This window comes from Schistocerca gregaria, chromosome 7, assembly GCF_023897955.1.
Source record: "Schistocerca gregaria isolate iqSchGreg1 chromosome 7, iqSchGreg1.2, whole genome shotgun sequence".
Classification (NCBI taxonomy): Eukaryota; Metazoa; Arthropoda; class Insecta; order Orthoptera; family Acrididae; genus Schistocerca; species Schistocerca gregaria.
The window spans coordinates 194,253,573-194,265,782 of NC_064926.1; the positions used below are offsets into that span (position 1 = coordinate 194,253,573).

A 12,210-nucleotide genomic window follows, 5' to 3' on the forward strand; every position below is an offset into this window, starting at 1 on the left:
CAGGACGAGTAGTCTTCACTTAAAACTTCCGGGCTGATAGGCCGTGGTCGATGTATAAAACTCTCCCTTGACGTTCCGTCTGCGACTGCGAGAGACGTCCTCTGAGGTAAAGCGGCGAACTACGAAGAGAACTCGAGGAAGCGCTGATTATACAGGCAGTCCAGAGGGCGCCTCTGTCCATCACGTGGCGTCGGCTATGAGATTGTCTCTGGCAATGCCAAAATTCTCGATTGAAAGTAATCGATCGTCACGCTTGCGGTGCAAAGCTGACATCCAAATTTTATCCAGTTTAACGTCTTCGTCTTTTGTGTTAAAATTATTACGGTGTTTATCAATATCGATAGCCCCTCTATAAATGTGTGCATAATAATGCGGGCCCACACTCATTTCCTTTAACTTGTCAAGGTTTCTCTTCCGTTCATCAGTAAGGTCACAGATCGCAATGGGAAAGTTTTAAGCAAGTACGGGATAAAAACTATTTTCAGACCCACCAGGAAAATAAAAGAATATGAATATCTAAGATCGTCGAATCGGCGAAAGATGGACGACATCCTTTGGCTACACCGGGGGTATATAGAATTCCTTGTAGTCTTGGACAGGTTTATATCGGTACCACATAGAGTTGTCTTGTTCAACATAAGAGAAATTGCCCCCTGGGCCACACGGATAAATCGGCCGTAGCGGAACATGTTTACCAGGAAGGTGAACATGAAATACAATTCAGCGAGACGAGCGTCATATCTAAAACGTCGCACTGTTATGCACGCATGTATAGAAAGGCTATCGAGATTGATAAAGACAGTAATGATTTTAACAGGAAAGACAAAGGTGTTAAACTGGATAAAATTTGGATGTCAGCTTTGCACCGCAAGCGTGACGATCGATTGGTTTCAATCGAATATGTTGGCATTACCAAAGACAGTCTCATAGCCGACTCCATGTGATTGACAGTGGCGCCCTCTGTACTGCCTATGTAAACAGCGCTTCCTCGAGTTCTCTTCGCGGTTCGCCGCTTTACCTCGAAGGGTGTCTTCCACAGTCGGAGACGAAAAGTCAGGGGAGAGTTTTATACACCGACCACGGCCTACCAGCCCGGAAGTTTTAAGTGAAAACAGTACCGGCCGTGTAAGCCTGCATTGTATCGTCAGGACGAGTAGGCACAGGTAAATCTCTTGCCATTAGTAGGCCTTTCAGTTGGAAGTGGGATTTATTTGTTAGTTTGGATTTAGTCGTGTGTCCACATTAGTGGCATCCATGGGCATGTTAGATTCTGAAACTCTCTTCATTCAGCTGGATTCTTTGATAATTTTTTATATATTATGGATCAGTTTATCTCTTTTCTACACAGTCTGAATTTGGATGCTGAACGAGAAGGTTCAATGTATGTCTGCGTGATCAGTAAAAGGAGTAGTTTTGTAATAGAGGAAGTTATTAAGAAGACTAATGTCAACGTGCTCGTTTCTTTTCAACTCTTCCTTGTTTCTTTTGCTATTGTGTGGGTATACAAGCTCATTGTTTGCAACAGGCCACGTGATAATTGCATATGCTGTTTAACTGCACCGTGTGTCATAAATACGAGTATCTGATACATTTCACCCCTACACGAATATTATTTTATACTGCATGATTTTCCAGTTTTTCCGGGTGAGTACTTGTATTGCCGACTGACAACAAATGTAAGAGCACCACCACCACAGACAGCGGATCGACTCTCACCAAACGCATTGAAATGTCAGGGTTTTTCCATTTAAGTAAGAGTCAAACTGTATAAACATGTCCACTGCAAGAAAGTTTGTCTATAAGGAGAATTTCATGTCACCCAGAATTTGCTAATCCTTGCACCCCATTAACTCCGTGTTGAATAATAATTTTTTTCTGAGACAAATGAGCCTGTTTTCCGGTGCATTCGCGAATACGAAAATTTGTTGACAAATAATTTGTATTTAGGTGCTTTTTTACTGGGGCTTGCCAGATAAAAGGCCGCAATCTATTAGATGAAAATGAGATCCTTTTGTTTGGAAAGTTTAAGTGTTTCGCGATTGAGGGTGACTGTTCGAATCGCTTCGCTGTACTTAAATTCAGCGGACGACATCCCGAGGCGACAATCATCCTTTTTGTAGCAAAGTGTCAAAGCGTTTACGATGAAAGGCGTGTACTTCATTCTCGTTCTCTATGCACGCCTTTCGCATTTTATTCTTCTTGTAACTAGAGTATTTTCCATCTGTCTCTTTTAATTACATTTGAATGCCTATATGGCTAGATACGTTTTTGGGTTAATACCACGCTGATTAGTGGGAGAAGATGGGTGCTGGATATTTTTCTTTATTTGTGCACACAATTCAACAGCTTCCCTGTAGCCACGATGGCTCTACCTTTTTCGCCTTGATCGCTGTCCTGGGTCTCTAGAGGGAGCACGTGGGACCAGTTTGAAGACTGCTACGATCGCAGGTTCACATCCTGCCTCGGGCATGGATGTGTGTGATGTCCTTAGGTTAGTTAGGTTTAAGTAGTTCTAAGTTCTAGGGGACTGATGACTACAGCTGTTGAGTCCCATAGTGCTCAGAGCCATTTGAACCATTTTTTGTTTTTTGTTTCGTGATATTAAGATTATGTACACTGCAACTTTCGTGAAATGGACTTGGTCTTTTGTGCTAGACCACGTGACCACGTGAGCACTTGGCGAGCTGCTGGCCTTACATTACGATGATTCCATGGCAGGAGTTCATACCCGCAGTAATTTGATCCTCTTTGCTCAGTCGAAAGTTGTTACCATGGACACTGATAAGTGTTACTCGATTCCCACACGGGAATCACAGACGGAACTACTTGCATAAACAGCATTATCACGTCCACAAGCGGAGGTGCACCACGCTGTGCTGAACTGGACTCAGAATGCAGTTCGCCCCGCTGAGTGGCCGCGTGGTTTGAGGCGCCTTTTCATGGATGCGCTGCCCCTCCCGCCGGAGGGTCGACTCCTCCCTCTGGCATGGGTGTGTGTGTGTGTGTGTGTGTGTGTTGTTCTTAGCATAAGCTAGTTTAAGTAGTGTGTAATTCTAGGGACCGATGACCTTAGCAGTTTGGTCCATTAGAAGTTCACACACACAAGAATGCAAAAAAAAGTGTGTAATCTTATGGGACTTAACTGCTAAGGTTATCAGTCCCTAAGCTTATACACCACTTAACCTAAATTATCCTAAGGACAAACACACACACCCATGGCTGAGGGAGGACTCGAACCTCCGTCGGGTCACACAAGAATGCAGTTCCGCCTTTTACCTCTGTTGCACACATGGCTGTAAGCTGCGATTTCATGGGGTCAAATGCTTACTGAGAAAGAGGTTTGCGAGTTTAAAAGAAACACAAACTATGGAGGTCCGTGCATGCGGAATCTCGTCTTAGATAGGCCTACTTGAGTGGCTCAAAGACTTCTACATTATCAGAACCCAGTGCGTTGCCCTGGCCGGTGCTTGTCAGTAAGAGACAAAGGTATCGCTAGGAGTGCCAAGGAACTTTGATTGGATCCTATTGTTCTCTATGCACATAAACGATCTGATAGACAGGGGAGCGGGAATCTGCGGCTGTTTGCTGACGATGCTGTGATATATGGGAAGGTGGCCTCGTTCGATAAATGTAGGAGAGTGCAGGGTGACTTGGAGATTTCGATTTGGTGTGACGAATGACAGCATTCTCTAAATGTGGATAAATTGAAGCTAATGTCGATTAGGGTAAATAATCCTGTAATCAGGTTACCTTCCATTCGGAAAGTGGATGCACTCAGCGACTGTATGTGAAATAAATTATAGAGTGCAGCAATCTGTCGTCCTTTTTAGATTTTATTATTCAAATCCAGATTCTCAATGCTAAAAATACAAGGAGTACATAGTCAGATGCTATAATAAAAAGTTACAACTAATGGCATAACGTATTTGGGTTGTAAATGACATACCACTATTTTTTATTCTCAGCGCATGGAAGTCCCTGTTGTTCGGGCGTCAGTCACAATTCTTTGAATACTGCTGTATACAAAAGGTGGGCTATGTGGAGAACATATGGCGCCCTCTATATGAACTACGTATGTAATATTTAAGGGAAGTAAAACACTTCAAATTTACATGGGAATTTCATAAGATAAAACGTAAGTAAAATTCTTTACATTGCTGTCCGAGTTATTTCACATTTGCCGGTAAATATAGAAAATATATATAAGAAAATTTCTAGGTTCACTCCTTGTGAGTGAGTTGTTTTATTCTTTAAACATCTAAGTAACGTCAGATGGGTAAAACTGTTTTTTTTTTTTTTTTGAAAAATTATTTATAAGGCACAAGCCATATACAACTACGGTATTAGTTGATCTGACGCCCGAACAAAAGGGACTTATATGCATTGAGAATAAAAAAATAGCCGAGCGGGATTAGCCGAGCGGTCTGAGGCGCTGCAGTCGCGGACTGTGCAGCTGGTCCCGGCGGAGGATCGATTCCTCCCTCGGGCATGGGTGTGTATGTTTGTCCTTAGGATAATTTAGGTTAAGTAGTTTGTAAGTTTAGGGACTGATGATCTTAGCAGTTAAGTCCTATAAGATATCACACACACACACACACACACACACACACACAATAAAAAATAGCGGTATACAATATTAAAACCATATAATTTATGCCATTAGTTGTAACTTTTTAGTATAGCATCTGACTATGTACTTCTTGTATTTTTAGCACTGAGAATGGCTGGTTACTAGCCGAAATCTGGATTTACATAATAAAATCCAAAAAGGACGACTGATTGCTGCACTCTATATATTATAATCCTGTAATGTTCGAGTACGGTATTAGTAATGTGTTGCTTATCACAGTCACGACGATTATATGTTTAGGCGTAAAGTTGCAAAGCGACATGATATGGAACGAGCACACAAGCTCGGTTGCAGGGAAGATGTATAGTAGACTTCAGTTTGTCTGGAGAATTTTAGGAAAGTGTCGCTCATGTATAAAGGAGATTGTGTATAGATCACTAGTGAAACCCACTGCTGACAACTGCTTGATTGTTTGGGATCTCGATAAGATAGGATTAAAGTTAGACTTCGAATCAATTCTCAGGCGTGCTGCTACATTTGTTACCGGTAGGTTCGATCTGTACGCGAGTACTCGAAAGAGAATCTCTGCAGAGGAGAACGAATTATTTTCAGGAAACACTACCGAGAAAGATTAGAGGACCGACATTGCGACTGACTGCAAAACGACTCTACTGCCACCATTGTGCACCACACGTGAGGACCGCGAAGACGAAAGAAGTGCTCGTACAGAGGCACATAGATAATTGTTTTTCCTTCGCTCCATTTGCGGGACTAACTAGAGAAGGAATTGAAACTTTCTGGCAGATTAAAACTGTGTGCCGGGCCGAGACTCGAACTCGGGACCTTTGCCTTTCGCGGGCAAGTGCTCTACCGACTGAGCTACCCAAGCACGACTCACGCCCCTCCTCCCAGCTTTAAACGCCAGTGGAGAAGGTATCACTAGCAGTGGTAAAAGGCACTGTATCGTATGGTAGTAGACGTAGATGAAGATGGTACAAAACTTTAATAAACAGACTGTAAAAGAAAGAGGAAATTTTTCTTGTCACGAGTAAATCCAGCAATGTAAGCAGAGGTTGTGAAACGAATAGTATAACGTGCATTATGGAATAATAAAAATAATATTAATTTTTAACTTAGGTTTATGCAAGATGGGTCCAGAACCCACAAATTCTTCCGCTTAAAACTGTCAAAAATTATTTATTTTTTATTGTGATAGGAGTTTGGAGTATAAAACACCTACAGGCAGAAATCTCAAATGCAAATACGCACACAAGCATAAATTCTACCGCTAGTCCATACACATATCGAGTGCCAACGCAGTCCCAATCACAGAATAACTGAGTAAACACACCACCAGTTGAAAACAGCGGTAGTAACATTACTCACGTTTGGATTCTGCCGCTTGATAGTTATTTGGAGTAGCTGGCGTTTCACAGCTAGAGGGCTGGACAGTGCGAGTGATCTCGTATTGTGGGCTCTCACTGTGTTGCCACTTCCACCACACAAAGGACTGTGTGTGACACGAAAATTGCGTATATTTCAAGGAAAAAAATGTAGCTCCATCCTAACCAAAATTAAGAAAATATTTTCTTCATGCTTACAGACACTACAGAGATCTGTACGTTGAGTGAATTTCAGATTTGTTACGTGTTTTCTGTAAGAGTAAATACAAGGAGAACTTCTATCACTGTAGAGAGCTGTGACGACTACATGCGAAGAGGAATTGTCGCGACAACGCCGCAGATTTGCTCCTTGAACATCAAATGCCAACTAATTTAAATCAACACGTCTAACTGGAGTTTCTGTCGTGACATCTCAGAACTATTTCGTCATTCATCCCTGAATTAACATGAGGTTTCTTCCGCCCCCCCCCCCCCCACCACTCTCCCCCTCACTCTTACCTTAGATCTTGGTTGCTCTCCTGGTCATACATGTAATACTGCTACAGAGTTTCGTAATGTTGTGTAGCATGATCTAGCCTAACTAAATACAAGCTTGTAATTGTGCGTAGAGACCATCTTAGAGATGTTGGATGCCGTGTGGGGATAGGGGAAAAGTCTTTCAAATTACTTCCACTTGTTGCTAGTATAAGGTGTCGGCTGTGTTTTTATGTTTGGTAGTATGGAGTGCTCTGATCAAATACTAATGATCTTAACCTCTATTTATGACTAAAAATAGGCAAAAATTTAACAGTAATACCACTGATTCCTAGTGTTCTTTTAACACATCCACTGACGATGGTGTGGTACCCCGTAAGTCCAACGCCCACACTGTGGTTAATCAAAGAACAAAGAGCGTTCAGAAGTCGTCTCCAATTTTTTTTGTTTTTTACAGGAGGAGAATGAATTTTTTTGTGAACATACGTGAAACATTTAGCTGTACACTGAGCATACTCAATGTAGCCGCCAACAGCTGTGACTCATCTGCCCCAACGTTCTTTACATGATGTAAATGCAATTTGGTAAAATTCTGAGATTGACTTTTGCGCTATCGCCTGACACAGGAAATAAGTTCTTTCTCACTACCAAATGTCTTATCTTGCAGGTGGGCCTTCAGAGGGAGCCAAGTCCGGACTTTAGGGAGGATGAGGAACAATTTTGCAGCCCATTTTCCTGATTTTTCTCAAATTGTTCAAATGGCTCTAAGCACTATGGAACTTAACATCTGAGATCACCAGTCCCCAAGACTTAGAACTACTTAAACCTAACTAACCTAAGGACATCACAGACATCCATGCCCGAGGCAGGATTCGAGCCTGCGACCGGAGCAGCAGCGCGGTTCCAGACTGAAGCACCTAGCTCAGCCACAGCGGCCGGCCTGATTTTCTTTTGCGTCATAAGGGCTGTATGGGGTTTCGCATTGTCATGGCGGAGTGTGATGAGCTGACACTGAAGCTGTGGTCTGTGGGTCTTGAAGGCACGTCGCAGTTTGACCAATGCCAAACAGTAACGGTCCCGGTTAATTTTGGAGCCAGGTTCCAAAAAGTCAATGAAAATGACACCACACTGATCCCAGGAGGGGGAGGCTATCACCTTTTGGCCTGCTGTTCGTGAAAGTCACCTTCTTTAAACCTCTGCAACCACCACAGAAACCTGCTGCGATCCACTGTACCCTCCCCATAAACGGGGACAAGTCAATGAAAATGACACCACACTGATCCCAGGAGGGGGAGGCTATCACATTTTGGCCTGCTGTTCGTGAAAGTCACCTTCTTTAAACCTCTGCAACCACCACAGAAACCTGCTGCGATCCACTGTACCCTCCCCATAAACGGGGACAACTTTCTGTGAATCGCTGTGGCTTGAAGAGGAACTCCATCACTGACCGTTGACGCAACCTGACATCTACTAGACGGTCCTTTATGACTGACCTGCAAATAAAAGAAAATAGTTTTATACACCAACTTACAGGTTAATGTTCCAATTATGTTCACAAAAAATTTCATTCTCCTCCAGCAAAAAATAAAAAAATTAGAGATGACTGTGCAAAACTTTTTGAATGCCCTTTGTAGAAGGACTTGCTGCCCTCAAAACAAGTAAAACAATATCTTTAACCTAACGCAACGGAAACATGCAGCACAGTATGGTCTTATGGAGATTTCCGGAATGCGTTTGGCACGGTGCCCCATGACAGGTTGATAAAGAAGGTACGAGCATACGGAATAGGTTCACAGATATGTGAGCGACTCGAATACTTTTTAAGTAATACAACCCAGTACGTTGTCCTCGACGGCGAATGCTCATCAGAGACAAGGGTATCGTCAGGAGTGGCCTAGGGAGGTGTGATAGGAGCACTGTTGTTCTCTACATACATAAATGGTTTGGCGGACGGGGTGGGCAGCAATGTGCAGTCGTTTGCTGAGGATACTGTGGTTTGCGATAAGGGATCGGAGTTCAGTGACTATAGGAAGACAGAAAAAGACTTAGACAAAATTTCCAGTTGGTGCGACGAATGGCACCTAAATCTTCACAGAGAAAAATGTAAGTTAATGCGGATGAGCAGGAAGAACAAACCCGTAATGTTCGGATAGAGTATTACTAGTGTCCTTATGGAAACATTACGTTGCAAAGCGATTTGAAATGGAACGAGCATGTGAAAACTGTGGCTGGGAAGGTGAATGATCGGCTTCGGTTTATTGGGAGAATTTTAAGAAAGAGTGGTTGGCCTGAAAGGAGACCGCATGTAGGATTCTCATGTGACCTTTTCTTTAGTACTGTTTTACTGTTTGGGATTCGTAACAGGTCGGATTCAAAGAAATTCAGAGGCGGGCTGTTAGATCTGTTATTGGTAGGTTCTAACATCACTTAAGTGATACGGAGAGGCTTCGGGAACTCAAATGGGAATCCCTGAAGGAAGGCGACGTTCTTTTCGAGACACGCTACTGAGAAAATTTAGAGAAACAGCATTTGAAGCTGACTGTCGAAGGAGTCTACTGCCGCCAACATACCACGAAGATAATAAACGAGAAATTTGCACTTAAACGGACGCATGTAGGTAGTCGTTTTTCCTTCGCTCTATTTGCGAATGGAACAGGAAAGGAAATCACTGGTGGTCGAGTAGGGTACCCTCCGCCACGCACCGTACGGTAGCTTGCAGAGTATGTATGTAGATGTAAATGTAGACGATCACAATGTTTAACCATAGTTCATATATTTATTAATCTACTGCCTGGTGCGTCTGAAAAATGACCTGGAGGGGGGAGGCGCTTGATGTAAGACTGAATTCAAACCTTAGAAATTATTAATAGTTACTTTTACATGAAGGAAATTTGAACTACGTAACAAACAATGTCATTCAGTGCCACTGTCCATTAAGAAATAAAGACTCGACCATAACTTAGCAGACAAGTGGATGGGTACCTCTATGGGAACAAGGGAAAGGATGTTATAAGCTTGTGTGTGATCCAACACGCTGCAGCTGGAATAAACAAGCTGCTAAGAGCAAAGAACAAGAAAGATGCTATTACTCATTCACAGACTCTCGGGGCCGATGAACTTAAAACTTTGTGAACCGATTTGCACGGGAGAAAGTCCTTTTCAGTTGACGCCACTTCGGCGACTTGTGAGTCAATGATGGTGGATTGATGATGAAGAACACACAACACCCAGTCATCATGAGGGAGAGAAAATTCCTGACCCCGCCGGGAATCGAACCCGGGACCCCGTGCGCAGGAAGCGAGAATGCTACCTCAAGACCACGAGCTGCGGACTTCAATACAAAGAACTGTAAATACGAAAAAGGTCTGATCGCGACCTAACTAGCAGTACGGCAGCAAACAGTGTCATTGCGTCTCACTACCACTGCCCCGTGGTACAGCTGCATAGCGTGTCCCCGCCGGCCAGCAGCACCTCCAACACACCCTGACTGTAGCTCGCCCCGTCTTTCACTGCTCCCGTCTGCTCCTCCACACCTCCGATAGGACGCACTTTTTTTTTTTTTTTTTTTTTTTTTTTTTTTTTTTTACGCACACTCTAGCCAGTCGCAGGCCTAGCTTCCTGGTGCAACTTGACGGCCCAATCGGCTCTCGTAAAAAAAAAAAAAAGGCGCCCCGCTGATCCCTTATTCGCCTGTTTTAACTGACAAGACTTCCTCGAAAGATTTCGAAATTTCTACTGCTAACATCCAGCAACCAATAGAAAATTCGCTCCACCTGAGCGCTCCAATTCACGTAGGCCAAGACAGAGACGCTGGGGTCCTCTGTCTCCACTTCTATCCTTGTTCTTAGATTTCCCCTCATGCTATTGTCCTGGGCATTCCAACGGTTCAGCCCTCTATCGCTAAGCTCAGAGTGGGCAGACAATTCGCCTTAGTCAACAGCCAAACAAACAGAAGGGATTTCATGCAAGACAGGGAGTGTTCGTGAAATAGAGGCTGCTGATCGAAAATGAAAAAGGATTAAATGAAACACATAGCCCATAGAGTACTTTCAATAGGCATCGGTCCGAGTAGAGTGGCTTATAAAAGTAATAAAATACCGCACCTAGTAGATAGGACATACTCTAATGAAAGATGGACTCAGATAAACATACGTCTTTCAATACAAATAGTCGAGGGTGCCGCCAGTAATGCAAACTGGAAAAAACGTCATCTCATCATGCTTCGAATGTGTACATTGGGGTCAGATCTGTTCATTGTGCCACTTGGGGGACGTGATGAACATCTTGGTGGGAGCGAGACTAACTCTGGCACCGTTCTACTGGTAGAGATATCACCTTTATTAACTGAGTCAAGGCAACATACTGTTCTGGCTGTTTCCCCCATACTGCTTCTCAAGAAACAGCAGGGAGTAATGCCGTCCTCACACGCGACGTGGTTCTCATAACGAAGCTCACCAGATGTGGTTGGTGTCCGTCCTGGTTACTACAAGCTCTGAGGCAACCTGATACATCTCACAAAACATGACGTCCTCCTCACCCTGATTTGGTACCGCAGCGCTCCCCAGCGGCAGTTGTCGGCTTCATCTTGCGCGCTAATCACTCACTTTGTATACGAAAATGGAAGCGCGTAAAATGGTTTCGTTAACTCTGTTAGCGATCTTCGAAGAGGGACGGAAAAAGTCACGGAGAAGATTCTATGGCCTGAATAGCGAACTGCTGCCAGAGGAACACTACATTATGCTGTACAGCGATCTGAGATTGGTACTAGTAGAAGCTATTCGTTAACACAGTTGAACCTTCATCACATTTTCAGTTTTAAAGGGAATGTGGCTGTAGTGTCGGTCAGTTTTTGCATGCATAATATCAATATTAATGACGTTGTATTGATTACCGTCACTCTGAGGTAACGTACTTCATCACCTAGTTTTCAAGATGGAGATTTCATTCGAGTGGAAGGGGAGATTGTTTCGAAGATACTCGCTATCATTGAAAAAGATATTTACCAGCGAGATAAAAGCATGAGGCAGCTCATAAAACCATGAGATGTGTGTATATGGTGTAACAAGAATGTACGTCACAAATTGCAGAACACACTCCTCACATGTAGACGAAGAAATTATGTTAAACATTGGTCGGGAAACGCTTCGTTTCCATGTTTCTCCAACTCATTAATCGTGTGAAACACACATAAGCAGAACGCACCAGCATACCACATGCAACTCTTTCTCACAGGAGACGTTCAATATGCCTTCCGTGGGCTTCGACGCATGCACGTACCCACTCTCGTAGTGAATCTCGGATGCGCTGATGTGTATGGCTTCACAGCCTTCCATAATATGGGTATGGAGACTCTGAACATCTTGTACTGGGGTTTCACGCACAAGAGTATTCAAATAGAGGTACTGTGGATTTAGGTCCGGAGAGTGTGAGGGCAAGCAATTGGTCCATCTCTGCTTATCCATCTGTCACCGAATCTGTTAGGTAGAAGCCGACGGACATTAATACTAAAATGAGCTAATCCATACATCAAATGGGCATCTGCCATCTCTGCATTTGTGTAGACTGCCATTGCACGAACCAAATCTGTGACTAACTCTAAAGAGTAACCCGTGTGCTTGTAACGGTCGTACCGATCGCTTCAACAGTCGATGTTACCTGTAAGCAAGCAATGATCAATGTCGCGTGTTAACAAGGACATCTGGCGGTGCACAACGTAACTGGACGTCACCAAGTGCGTATTTTCCCCATCATTCTAGCGTTCTG

The 12,210-nt window shown here is 43.5% G+C and overlaps 1 protein-coding gene and 1 non-coding gene across 5 annotated transcripts in view; one reads left to right on the top strand and one right to left on the bottom strand.

The window, feature by feature from the left end:
• The window catches only part of LOC126282049 (glycine receptor subunit alpha-3), a 692,635-nt gene that overhangs the window by 124,855 nt on the left and 555,570 nt on the right, over positions 1-12,210 (top strand). The window lies entirely within an intron of this gene.
• On the bottom strand, positions 5,386-5,460 carry Trnas-cga (transfer RNA serine (anticodon CGA)). Its single transcript has one exon. It is a non-coding gene; the product is annotated as a tRNA-Ser (tRNA).